General features: G+C 38.0%; 1 protein-coding gene across 4 annotated transcripts in view; it reads right to left on the reverse strand.

The window, feature by feature from the left end:
• Window positions 1-12,702, reverse strand: part of LOC110968973 (plexin-B2-like) — a 276,716-nt gene that overhangs the window by 165,480 nt on the left and 98,534 nt on the right. For all 4 annotated transcript variants that reach the window (XM_051949135.1, XM_051949126.1, XM_051949127.1 and 1 more), the window contains one exon: window positions 11,676-11,717. The gene's annotated coding sequence lies outside the window, so the exon portion shown is untranslated. The remainder of the gene's footprint in view (window positions 1-11,675; window positions 11,718-12,702) is intronic.

Here is a 12,702-nt window from a genome sequence, read left to right on the forward strand (position 1 = left end):
TCATTGTCCAATCTGTCAATAATTTATTATTTTCACAACTACTCGATCAGGTGTTTGGTCTATACACTGTTGTTCAGCATTTCCCAAAGCCCAAAAGCCAAAAACAAACCAAATCCAAAGATATTCAGTTTTCCATCAGAGAGGAATAAAGATGTGACGTAAAACATGAGCCAACAACATCTTGACAAGAAAGCAGTGAGAAAACGAGGGCAGGATGAACAAAAAAAAGGAAAACATGTGCATGAGTACTGTGAAAACGATAATGAATGTTAAAGCTATGCAAAAACCATCTGCATAAGTTGCTTTTTAAAACGCAGGACTAGTAAATGTGTAAATGGCTGTAGATGCGGAGGCTGATTTGCGTGGGATTTATAAGCAATTAGGACAGGAAACGGAGGCGCTGTTGCTTTGGCTTCCCCCAGGAATTAAGTTATGCACCGTCAACACACACACGGACACACAGAGAGCGAATTCCCACACTGTCCGACAACCGGGCCTCAGCTGCACGACACACACACACAGAAACACACACTTAAAAACACCCTTTAACTTCCTCTTGACCCATTTCTCAAACACAACGCAGCACCTCTCCGGTTTCATCCCTCCATCCCTCTATCTGGAGGCAAAGCAGACCAGGCAGCTTCTGCTTTGTGTCGACAGATCAGAGGACACACAACACACACACAGCTAATCAGTTTGTTTATGACGCCAAAGGCATGCAGGGTAAAATCCTCCTCTGAACAGTACAGTACTGTGTCTTTATGTACCTCTGCTGCTGCTCTGCTGCAGGGTTCACAGGGGTGATGACGCCGCCGATCAACAGATATTCATTGATCGTGCACGTATTGATGCATCATGGGGGGCTGTCCAGGAGTTATTTTTAAAATTTTTAGTCCTTTTCATCCTGTTTCATGCCTCAGCTTTGGTGCATAACCTTGTTAAATGTGCAGCCAATTCCATTCTGTGCAAGAAAACAACAATAACTGATAATCTGGTCTCAAACTGATGCCAATATTCTGAAAACGTCACGGTATTTGTTTTTCATAGACACTGGAAAACAGCTGCAACATGTATGAATGAACACCATAAAATAAGAGAAGATAATCCTGCACTAGTCCACCAGCAGGGAAATCTGCAGGTTTACAGCATTAAAGGAGACAGTGCAAAAATGTAGGCATATCAGTAGAAAAACAAAAATCAACAAAAAATAATCACAAGTAACTGTTGATTTTGTACAGATTACCTCATATTAAGGTGTGTCAAAGAGTCTTTTGAATGTGGAAGATTATTGTATAGGATACCGACATTGCACAGATTTAAATTGAAGGTATTGCTGAAGTAAATTTTACTTTAGAAAGATCCAACAGTGCTCCAGCTAGCATTAGGCACAAGCTAAGAGGTGCAGCTAGCCTCTTACTTATAGTATTAGCCATCAGCGAAACAAGTTCCAGCTGCACTGACACCAAAAAGTCAAATATTTGTGTTTTCATTGTAATGATGTTGGGCATGTTTGGGGAAGATTGTGATGCTTATACAAACTTCAGCGGTATCTTCTATGTCACTTTCCAACCAGATTTCACCGGAGCTGCTCGGCTGTGAAGACGTGCTCGTCTGTCTCTCTACGTAAACAATACCACTCAGTTTTGGTTGGCATTTAATCATGACATGTAACCAATCAGATCGAGCAGTGGGTCACTGTGGGACACTGCTGAGACCACAGAATGACTGCGGAGAGAAAATGCTGCATCAGAGCCAAACTAGTGCATTTAGTGTATTGTATCTGTAAGTGATCAATAAAAGTAACAATACCAATAATTGGAAAAATGCGAAGAAGCAGCCTGATACTCCACTGGACCACAACGACGCTTACTTTAGCTCGATTTTAAAATGAAAGTGTTGGAAGGATGGCGTTAAGCACCACAGAAGTCTTTGTCATGGTGGCCCTTTAGTAGCTAAACTCCCACAATGCAATCTGCTGTAGTCCAAATGATTACCTCTTTTAATCACAACAGTAAAGAACGGTAAGAGAAACCAGGTACTACCTATAACCTACGATACATTTCCTGACATGCATGACCTTTTCTTCTGCTTTATCATTGATACAATTCTAATCGAGGGGCAATTCATGAAATAAACAACAATCTAAGACAAAATTATCAGTCTATAGGAAGTCCCAAATACATTATTAGTTATTTGGTCCGTTTAGATTTAGTTTGTTGTTTATTGGTGCAAATATTGAGTGTGTACAGTTTCTTTCTCCATCACTGTGGTGGAAAATGTCTTCATCTCTTCAACAGATTGACCAAGCACCAACGTAAAGTCTAATGAGGACTTAAGTAATTAACAACTTTTAGTGAAAATGTTATTAATGTCCTCAAAATATAAACAGCAGTAGTAGTAATTCATCATAAAAAAGTAAAGAAACACCCTGCCAGGTTTGTGGAGTGCAGGCAAGATTTGAAAAGTTGTGGTAGGACATAAAAAATGTGGCGAGTTGAGTTTGTTAAACAGTCCGACAGAAACCTTTGAATGCGACTATCAGCTGGCTCGGATCAACACTGCCGAGACAGACCGGCTCCGAAATAAAGTGGAAACCAAATGGATCCATGCTGGCGGAAGAATTTCTTTGTTTACAGAGACATGTTTGGAGAGGGGTAAAGAGGAAGAAATGAGAAAGAAGACAGAGGGCACACAAATCAAAGGTACGCCGACCGAAAACCAATATATGCGAGCGTTAAATCAAAAAACTTCCACGAGCGTCTCTCTAGATCTTTCCACCTCTTTTTATTCTCCCTCAATATCTCACCTCCTCCCACCTCAATTTCTCTCGCTATGAAAACTCATTTCTAAGGATTTACAAAGTAACATTATCTCGCAACAAATGTGGCGATATTCCTTTATTTCCCCCGAGAAGGTTGACTCAACACTCATCCTCTTCATATTCATTTAATTCCTCACATTCATATCTGACAAATACAACCAAAATCCCATTGTCCATTTAAACCCCAACCTCTCAGGGCAAAGATAAGATACAGATTCATGCATTTCACTAACTGGACTCAACAAATACATATTGTCATTATTAACTGGTCTGTGGTTTAGCTTTTCAATAAATGACTTTATTTTTAGTCTCAAGAGCACAAAATCATATCTCTAAATGACTTAAAGTGTCTCCAGTCTGTAGTAAATTAAACCAGAAAAGCAGCAAATTATCACATATAACAAACTAGACTCAGTCAATGTTTGACATTTTTGCTTGATAAATTAATTAAAGTTTGTTTTTATGTTATCCTTTTAACGCAGCCCAGTGCACCAACGCCGTCCAAGGGATTCATTCTAATACGACTGTAATTTTACAAAGATGCCAAGCTGATTCAAGTGACAAAATTAGTAATGTGAGTTTTGGAAGGGATGTTTAAATGTCTATTATGAACAAGAGGAATGATTCCAGCGAGTACAACGTGTTTCAGTGTTTATATCGGTGGTCCATGCTTGCATTAAGACAAATTTGACAAATGGAACCAATACGCCATTGAAAATGGTGAACTTCTGCAACAAAATTAATTTATTTAAAATGATTGGTGACAATCAATGCATCTGCTTGCAAAGAAAATAAATCTACGCAAATCTTCTGCATCAAATCCATCTTTCTTGAACTAATTACAAACTGCTGATGTCAAAAATGCATGTAGGCACTGTAGCTCAAAGATTGATTAGTTGATCTACTATTTTGATCATTGATTCATTGGTTTGAGTAAAAACTAATTCCAGTTTCCTAAATGTTAATATTTTCTGGTTTCTTTTCCAGAGTCATTTTGGGAAACACAAACATTTTCAACCATTTTTCACCATTTTCTTGCCAAAGCAAACAAGCAACTAATCTACAAAATAATCAAACGAATAATTGGCAATGGAAATAACTGCATGACTACAAAAAAGTGGTGGCTGAAGCCGATGCTGCAAATACGCTGTTTAAATAAACTCTTAAGGGCTTGTGATCTATCATTACAACTACAACTGATCATTGCTTCCATTGGCTAATCTGTCCATTATTTATTATTTTCACAATTACTCGATCAGTTGCTTGGTCTATACAGTGTTGTTCAGCATTACCCAAAGCCCAAAATCAAACCACATCCAAAGAGATTCAGTTTACTGTCAGAGAGGAATAATGAAACTACAAAATATCGCTAACTGACACACTTGTGCTTGTGAACCGTCAGTAATCGAGATTGCTAACAAGTAAAGTGTTTTCCTAAATAAAAAAATTTGTCCATCATGGTGCAGCTGAGGTGGAGGCATTTTGTTAGTTTTCTTCTGTTTGTTGACAAGATCACCGAGATTTAACGAAACTTGAATGGAGGAAGAAACCCAGTTTTGGTGCAAATCACTTTCTTTAAGCTTGTTAGACAGAGCATCAGCTTTGGTGGAGGACTGCAGTCCACGTTAGATGAAATGATGAACTGCCCTGAAATGATCCCATCAGCATGTGAAAACAAGCAAACGTCATTTTTTCCCCCCAGGGACAGATTTTCTCACTTGTTTACCAGAACTTTTAAAAAGAAAACAACGTTTAAAACTCAACTGCCACTCAGTTTGATGTCATCTTGGCAGCCTTCCTACCATTGAAAGACTAATATCTGTGAGAAAGTACTGATAACTGACCGCAAAATTCATAAAATACGACGTCAGTCTGCATAATCCCACAGCAAATAACAAGTGGTGCAGAGCAGAGATGGACGCCTGGAAAAGGTGGAGGCAAACATCTGGTTCTGCTCAACATGACTGACATTCCTCAGAGACGGAGGGAGTCTGGATGGCAATGATCTGGTCTTTTACGCCAACGTCAGTTTCTCCCGGCGGACATCTCTGCACATCAGAGGCTGGAGGTGTTTGCCATGTAAACAGAACCCCACCACTTCTAATCTGATGCAAGCGAAGGGTGTGGAAATTGGGCCGACACCGTGGAAATGTATGACTTTCCCCGCTGCTGTCCATTACTTCAGCCTCGGTGACTTCACTGAGTAAAAATGCTCTTTGCCGCGTTTTTATTGTACTTTTTCATCGAGTCTGACACTGGACTGGAAAATATCTCTCAGAATGAATTCAGAGAATCTCCCAGATTCATTTTGTAGCAGAACATCAGAGTTTTATGACATTCCAATAATTCCAAGAGTAGGGCTGCAACTAACGATGAATCGAAGAATCGTCTGAGCACGAGACATCATCAAAAGCAGAAGTCAGCACACAACGCAACAGAAATCACCGTCCGAGCGGAGCACTGAACACGGACGGACGTCTGCGCTGCATCGTACATATACAGTATACTTCATACCTCATTAAAAACCACGACTGGTCACATAGCATCAGTAGCGCAAGTTAAACAAAGCTACCGGAAAAAAATGAGTCTCAAAACACGGCTGTTGATCTTTTTTTAACCTCTATTTTTAGCTGTACCTTTACATCCCTGTCTATTTGGAGCTTAACTGACAATAAATGCCATAAAAAAAAAGACATTTAAACTCACAGTTGAGTCAAAACACACATCTTCCACCCAGAGCAATGGCGGCAAGTATCAGAACTCGTCCCGCCGACTGCCATAGAAAATGAAATGCGGGGTTTGGCTAAGGACATAATGAAAAACCTATTATCAGCATAAGCTTTCATCAGCACCGCATTCAGCCTTGTTCAATACAAACCGATTCTCTCATCTCATGCTGTACCCATCTGAACGCCAGGACATAATAAAGACGGCGAGATAAGACAGAGATAGACAGAGATCACTTTTTTTGTCTTGTTGAAGACATGCATCAGCACATTTACAGATGAGGCAAAGTTTTCATGAGTGACGCACTCGGACACGTTCGCCCTCGCAAAAGGCCAAGATAATCAGCATGTCATTGTCCAAATCTGATCGATTCATTAGTATGTATACGTCCACGCTCTGTGTCCTCTATACCTCCTATGTCTGCGTCCATTCATCTGTCAGCCTCTTCATTTGCCTCCTTTGTTGTGTCTAATTACTGACGGATTTCGTCTCTATCCATCTGTCACCTCCAGCATTACAGTCTCTGAATTCAAAGTCAGCCCCTTCATACAATATTCAAAGAAATTGTGAATTATATTAATTATGATACAATATTCAAACTATATCCGGCATATGTTAAGCTTTAACAAGGGGGGGCTAAATAGTGCATCAAACTGCAGAGACGGGTGCAACTCAGCGGCTGGAAAAAGACCAAGTGGAAGCAACTTATTTCTGTTCCACTTGTATGGAACCGAAGCCACGCAGAAATATCAGGTCATTTCATCTGAGCACCCTCAACGTCTTTCCATCAGGGCAGCTGTATTACCTGCAGCCGCCGCACTGATTGCAAAGGACATTACGGCTAGAAGGAAATACCATTTCCAACACCTCATTCACAACATGGACACTTCACAAAGACTCACACGGCTCACTAACTGTGTTTTATATCCACCCATCCCAAACACCTCTCTTCTCCTGGGTTTACCTCCTCTCAATCATACAGAATATTTCATCTAGTCCTTTGTTTTGTGCAATTAATTTATTGCTTCATTATGATGTAGCTCATAAATTAGTCGCAAGATCCCCAAAATGACACTATATATCAGCACAAGAAACAACACAAACTAGAAAAAAAAAGGCACATTTTCAGCTTTCTCGTAGTCCTTAAATGAATCCTGAGGTTCACAAAAATGAACCAAATCTAAGCTTAACGTAGTGACATTTTATCAAAATGACTGTATTCTACATCTTATTAAAAAAACGGTCAAAAACAAACCGTTTGCACAAGATTATGTAAAAAACTAAAAATTGTGCGCATTTCAACATAACCGAAAAACCATGTCTCAATTAGTTGTGACAGACAGTAAAGTGACAAAAATTCACAGACTTTTCAGTTGAACTGCAGGCTCTGTTTTCACCAAGCAGATATGAGGCAAATGAAAGAGACAGAAGAAACTCAAACATTCTGGATCAATAAAAAAAAAAAATGCAGCATGGCTTAGAAACAGTGAACAGAGGAGCAAGTTGTTGGAGACACGTTCAGCATGGTGAAACATCTTTTTCTTCTGTTGGTAGAGGCTGAAAAAAATCTATGTTGTAAAATACCTACAGTACAGAATTTTAATTTAGTAAGTTTCTACAAAATTACAATATTTAAATGTTTTTAGTTACATTTAGACTCCGTTCTACATGTTTTTGTGGTACACCTTGCCGTATCTGCTCAATCAGTAATGAAGGTTCAGCAAAATTAATTTCATTTTTGCGACCAAGTTTTTCATATTTAAAAAGTACTCCATGCCCTTTTCTTTGTATCATCATGACATACAGCTGCATATGGTTCAGAAAATATCACTAGGTGACTCAAACAATGTGAGCTCAAAGATAGAACTTTCGATTTCTGTTTTTCATTTTTCAACTCACTCGTATTCACAGATCAGATCATCTATTCCATTACAAAATTTGAATCAATGACATGATGAGAAGTGATGGTGAAAATTTCAGGTTTATATCTTTAATAGTTTTTAAGATATTTTTATTTGAACAGCCTCAAATTTTAATGTGCAAAAAAAAACTAAAAAATTGCAGAAAGCGGGTCGATGGAAAATTTGTATGAAGCTAGAACTTCACAGACACCATTTTAAATATCCATATTTAATAAAGTATATTTAACTAAAAACACTCAGAGATGGTCGAGCAGAAGGACCCTGGAGATTTGTGTTGGCATGCTTGTGTTAATATCTTTTCCTGTTCAAAGTGAACTATAAAGAATTCACCTGTGCTGCTGTGCAAATGGTAAATAAATCTACTCTAATCCATCTAGTGAAGCACTCCATGCCATCAGCTATTGGCTTTTTTAGTTGTGGATGTGAAAAAGGCTGGATCTTTTCTTCCTCTCCTGATTGCCCCTGAGGAACATTAAAGCTCTATTCTAATCTACAACATTATTACCAATAGTACTAATGTCCTGAGCAGCAGAGCTGAGGGAAGGTGGTGCACCAAGGAGGTCAGTTATTGTAGCCTGGCTGCTGATTTAGCCTGTAATTTGGAGGGGAGAATGGCTTTTTCTCCAGGTTTGTCCAACTCAGGCGAAACTCCACCATTGTCCGACTAACCCAGAGCAAATCTCTCTCATCCATCTCTGCTGGATGGAACATTTTCCCCGGAATCTAAGTTTTAATCTCTGTGTACACAACCGACAGCCGCCACCATGTTATCGCTCCTGCAGGGCAGATTTATAGCAGAAACATGGCTGTAAATGAGCCACGTGAAAAGCAACATTAGATGGTCTTCAGGTGTGTTTCGGCAGCTTTATTCCGCGTTTTGAACATTAGAAATTCATTCAATCGTTGTGTGATTCCAAAGTGAGAGCATCTGGGGGGAGAAGCTGCAGATGATGCTCTGTAAATGTGCGATTCACGCAGCAAATTTGTTGTGTGTTTTCATGGAGACGACTTCTGGCGAGCGTTAAGCGGGGAAGACAGAGTCACGTTTGCCGACAGTAATGACGGCGGTCGCCTGTCTCCTCGAGTCGAGTTTACATTTTTTGAGCCAGCCTTCGCAGCTGCAGCTCCCCTCTGAGACACACAAACACCCACGCAAAAATAAAGATGCAAACACACTCCACTTCCCTCTGCAAAACAAACCGGAGCCTTCCTGTACACCTCCCACAGGAACGTGGGGGAAGAGCGTATGTGAAGGCAAAATACACGTGAATATACATGTAATTATATGCCGGGCAGTCACAACATTAAAACCAGCTGCCGGATATGGTGCGGCTCTCTGATCCGTCGAGGTCTGGACTCAGCTGACCTCTGATTGTGTCCTGCAGCAAAGATGTTAGCAGCAGATCCTTGGATCGGACTAGTTTTTCCACAACATCTTGCAGACGTTTAACCAGATTGCTATCAAGAATTTGAAAGCTCCTTGAACTCTTCATCATATTCTTCAAACCATTCATGAACAATACTTGTGTGACAGCTGCCATGATGGGATGGACATGGTCTGTAGCAATAAGCTGCTTTCCACTGCAGGAACTTAAGAGTCATTTTAGGGCAACCTGGGCCTTAAAGGGTCAGTTCTACCACAAGAATCACCCCTGTGCAAAAGTACTTACCTCTGAACATGGAAGTATGCACCTTGACACATATTGGTTAAACTCAGAGAACAATTGTTTCTGCCCTCTTGATGTCCTTGTTGGGTAGCACTGGCACCAACAGCACAAAATTCAACATATAGACTAAATAAAGCTGACATAGCTAACGGTTCTTGTAGGAACTTCTTCTAACACTGTCTAACATACAGTTCTTTTACCGAGTGATGCATCATTGGCACCGACAGCAGAAAATTCAACATATACAAACCAACACTTTCTATTTCCTACATTAGGGTACATGTACAGTAACTGTGGATGCCCTGCTAAAGTATTTTTGGCTTCAAATCAGAGTAATTCAATATTTGTTATCATTTTCTGAGATAATAAACACATCAAGTACTGTAGATTTCCTGCAGTACCTGGTTGTTCCAACAGGTGAAGCCTCTTACTGTTTAAGACTGGAGCAGCCAGTGGAGGTTTTCACTTCCGTGTTGGCAAGCAGACAACATGATGGAAGTTTAGCTGGTAAAGGAGCACCATGACTAAGACTTTAATTGACTTCCAGCTGGAAAATGAGTTCTAAAGTAAGTTGAGAGTTATGTCTGTAGATTCTCCATCATCCATGTCATGGAAATCGTAGGAGCTTCAACTGGAATTAGCTGGACTTCTCTTGTAGGTTCCTGAAGGCTCAGAAGCCTAACACAAACTTAACACAGTTCAATATTTTATCTTCCTTATTTGTCTGATCAGCAGCTAAGGAAATAAATAACCAAGATTTGACTAAATAGTCTTAATTTAGCTCCCAGCTCAGAGCTTTTGCCAGAGATTTCAACCACATTTCATGGTCTAAAAGACATCCTGTGGAGTTTATCACATCTAGTAGCGCTACGAAGCAAAATTTTAATGAGTGGATCCCTGCAGATGTGGTTTCATACTATTCCACTGCTCCATAGTTGGCAGTTATGTGCTGACAAATACAAATACAGAAAGGAAAATAGCAAGTAAACATGGGAAATTCTAAACCTGGCTTGTCATAAAATGAGAAAAATTAAGAGTTTTAAGCTGAATGGAGTCAACAGGCGCTCTTCAAGTTCAGTGTCAGTAACACCAGATATGATAACTCTGTTAAATAAACTCTGTTAAATATTAATAGTCCGTCTGTTATAAAGCTGATAAACATCAGCACAGTTCCACAAACAGTTTATTATTGCAGCTGAACCGGTTCCTGTATCAGACGTATTATCAGACCTGCCTTCCTGTGTTCCCTTTATCAGCCTCCATGTGTTTACTGTCAGGAGAGTTTGTGCGTTATGAAGCCAAACAATTAAAAAAGCAGCACAGGAAGGTATGTGTTGATGCAGCAGCTTCACTTTAATGAACTGGCTTTGTGTGAACTTTATATGATGCAGCCTATAGAAGGAAAACAGGGAGGCCTTTGTCTAAGGGGAGGAATTTATCAATAAAACACCTCAAACTTCCCCGTGAGGCTCTAATACTGATTACACACCAGAAAACTAACTACAGGAAGTTGTTTCAAAGGATAAAACTTGATCATTGTTAGATTCTTACTGCTAGCTTTTTAGAAAATTCAGCCTCAGAGGAGATGCCAGTTTCAAAACAAGCCTTAAAGTTTGCTACAATTCAACACAAAAAAATAGATTTTTACATAATTCAAACTACACTACAAAAGAAAATAAATTATTGTACATTTTAGAAGAATATAACTATTTTTTCAGAAATTTTCTATCATTTTACTTTATTTCTTGTTAAATTGCAGACAATATTTGTAAAATCAGACAAAAAAATATAATGCCAGATTATTTATTGAAGATTACTAACGTGAACATTTCCACAAAGTTGGACTGTAAAATTATTGTATTTTTAAAAATTATTATTATTATTATTTTTTTTTTACAAATTTCCTGTTTTGTTAAATTGCACATGATTACTTGTAAAATCACAGGGGAAAAAAATGTTCATTTAGATTTTAACCGTAATGAAAATGCTTCAAAATTAAAAAGTACATAATTGTAAACAGATTGTTTTATTTATTTTTTACTGTTGTACTTTTCCAGTTTTGTGAAATTGCAGATATTACATCACACTAATTGACATATTAACAGTAAAAACAACAATTTTACTCTATTTAAATCCTCTGAAATGTTCAATTTTTGTTTGAAATTTGGAAGGAAGCTGCTGCGTGGGCGTCAGATCAAGCATTCATGTCTGCCTTCTCCAATCAATAATTAATTTTAGAGTTATTAGTCATGGTGTGCATTGTTTTTTATTTATTTTATTCTAGAAGGACAAAAGAAAAGGTCACCCAAAACTTAAAAGTCACAGTAGATGAAAGCAAAGAAAGTTCAACACGTTTGGGAAATAAATGGCGCTCGGTTGGTTTCATCGCTGCTGTTAGTTTATTAGAGCCTCCAGTAAACACTGGATCGTATAAAACGTGGATTTAAACCCGTATCAGTCTCATTTTCTGGGTTTTGTTGTCAAGACTTCCAGAAAGCATAAATAAAAACACTAAAGATAATAAAAAGTCCTTGTTACCTGTTCAGTGCTGAGGCCCGTTGAACTCCTCACTCTCCTCTCCTGAAACACAGAACATAAACACATATTTACTATTTAGCTGTTTGATTCCATACGTTTACAGTAATTTAGGGCATAAAACGCAACTATAACAATAAAACTGACTACAGTTGACCTAAAAATAATGCATCTCTTCGAATTTAAACAGAATTTGTGTTTAAATGACATTAAATTGTGTTTAATTACGTCACCAGCATGTATTTAACTTCTAAAATTAAACTGTGCTCGATACACCAATAGACGATTTCCTCGCCCAAAATCATAACAATGACAGTTTCTCTGGAGAAACTGAGTTTAGTGTGAGTAAACGTAAAGCCACATTAGACCAACAAATAAATAAGTAGGGAGATAAATAAATAAATAGTTAGATAAGTAAAGAAAAAAATGAATGAATAAATAACCCAGACTTCAATGTGAGTAAACCTAAAGCCTCTTTAGACCAACTAATAAAAGAATAAACAAATAAACAGATAAATAAATAAATGAACAGACAGATAACGACGTGGATAAAACAAACAGATATAAATAAACAAATAAACAAAGAAATAATGCAGAGTTTAGTGTGAGTAAACCTAAAGCATCTTGGACCAACAAACAAACAAATAAATTTATGTGCAAATTAGTTAATAAATTAACACACTCTTAAAAAGACAGAAGAAAAAATGTTAAAAATAAATAAATAATAAATGTTAAAAAAAATGTAAAATCGTGTATTTTTGTAGGGTCACAACTTTTATACTGTCAGGTAAATCTCAATTATTATTGCTGCTGCTGCATTTTAGTCTTAAGATTAAAAATTAGTTAAGTTACGCTCAAATTTAACAACAAAAGGTCTGAACTACAATATTACATTAGGTAGGTTAACAAGATTGTAAAATCTCAGCCTGAAACATGTATTAAAGTCGAGTAATTTTGCATTTTATATCATTTGTGCTGGTTTTTAATCCTTAATATGTACATAATTCACATCATAAATAACATTTTAGGG

Source organism: Acanthochromis polyacanthus, chromosome 1 (genome assembly GCF_021347895.1).
Source record: "Acanthochromis polyacanthus isolate Apoly-LR-REF ecotype Palm Island chromosome 1, KAUST_Apoly_ChrSc, whole genome shotgun sequence".
Taxonomy (NCBI): domain Eukaryota; kingdom Metazoa; phylum Chordata; class Actinopteri; family Pomacentridae; genus Acanthochromis; species Acanthochromis polyacanthus.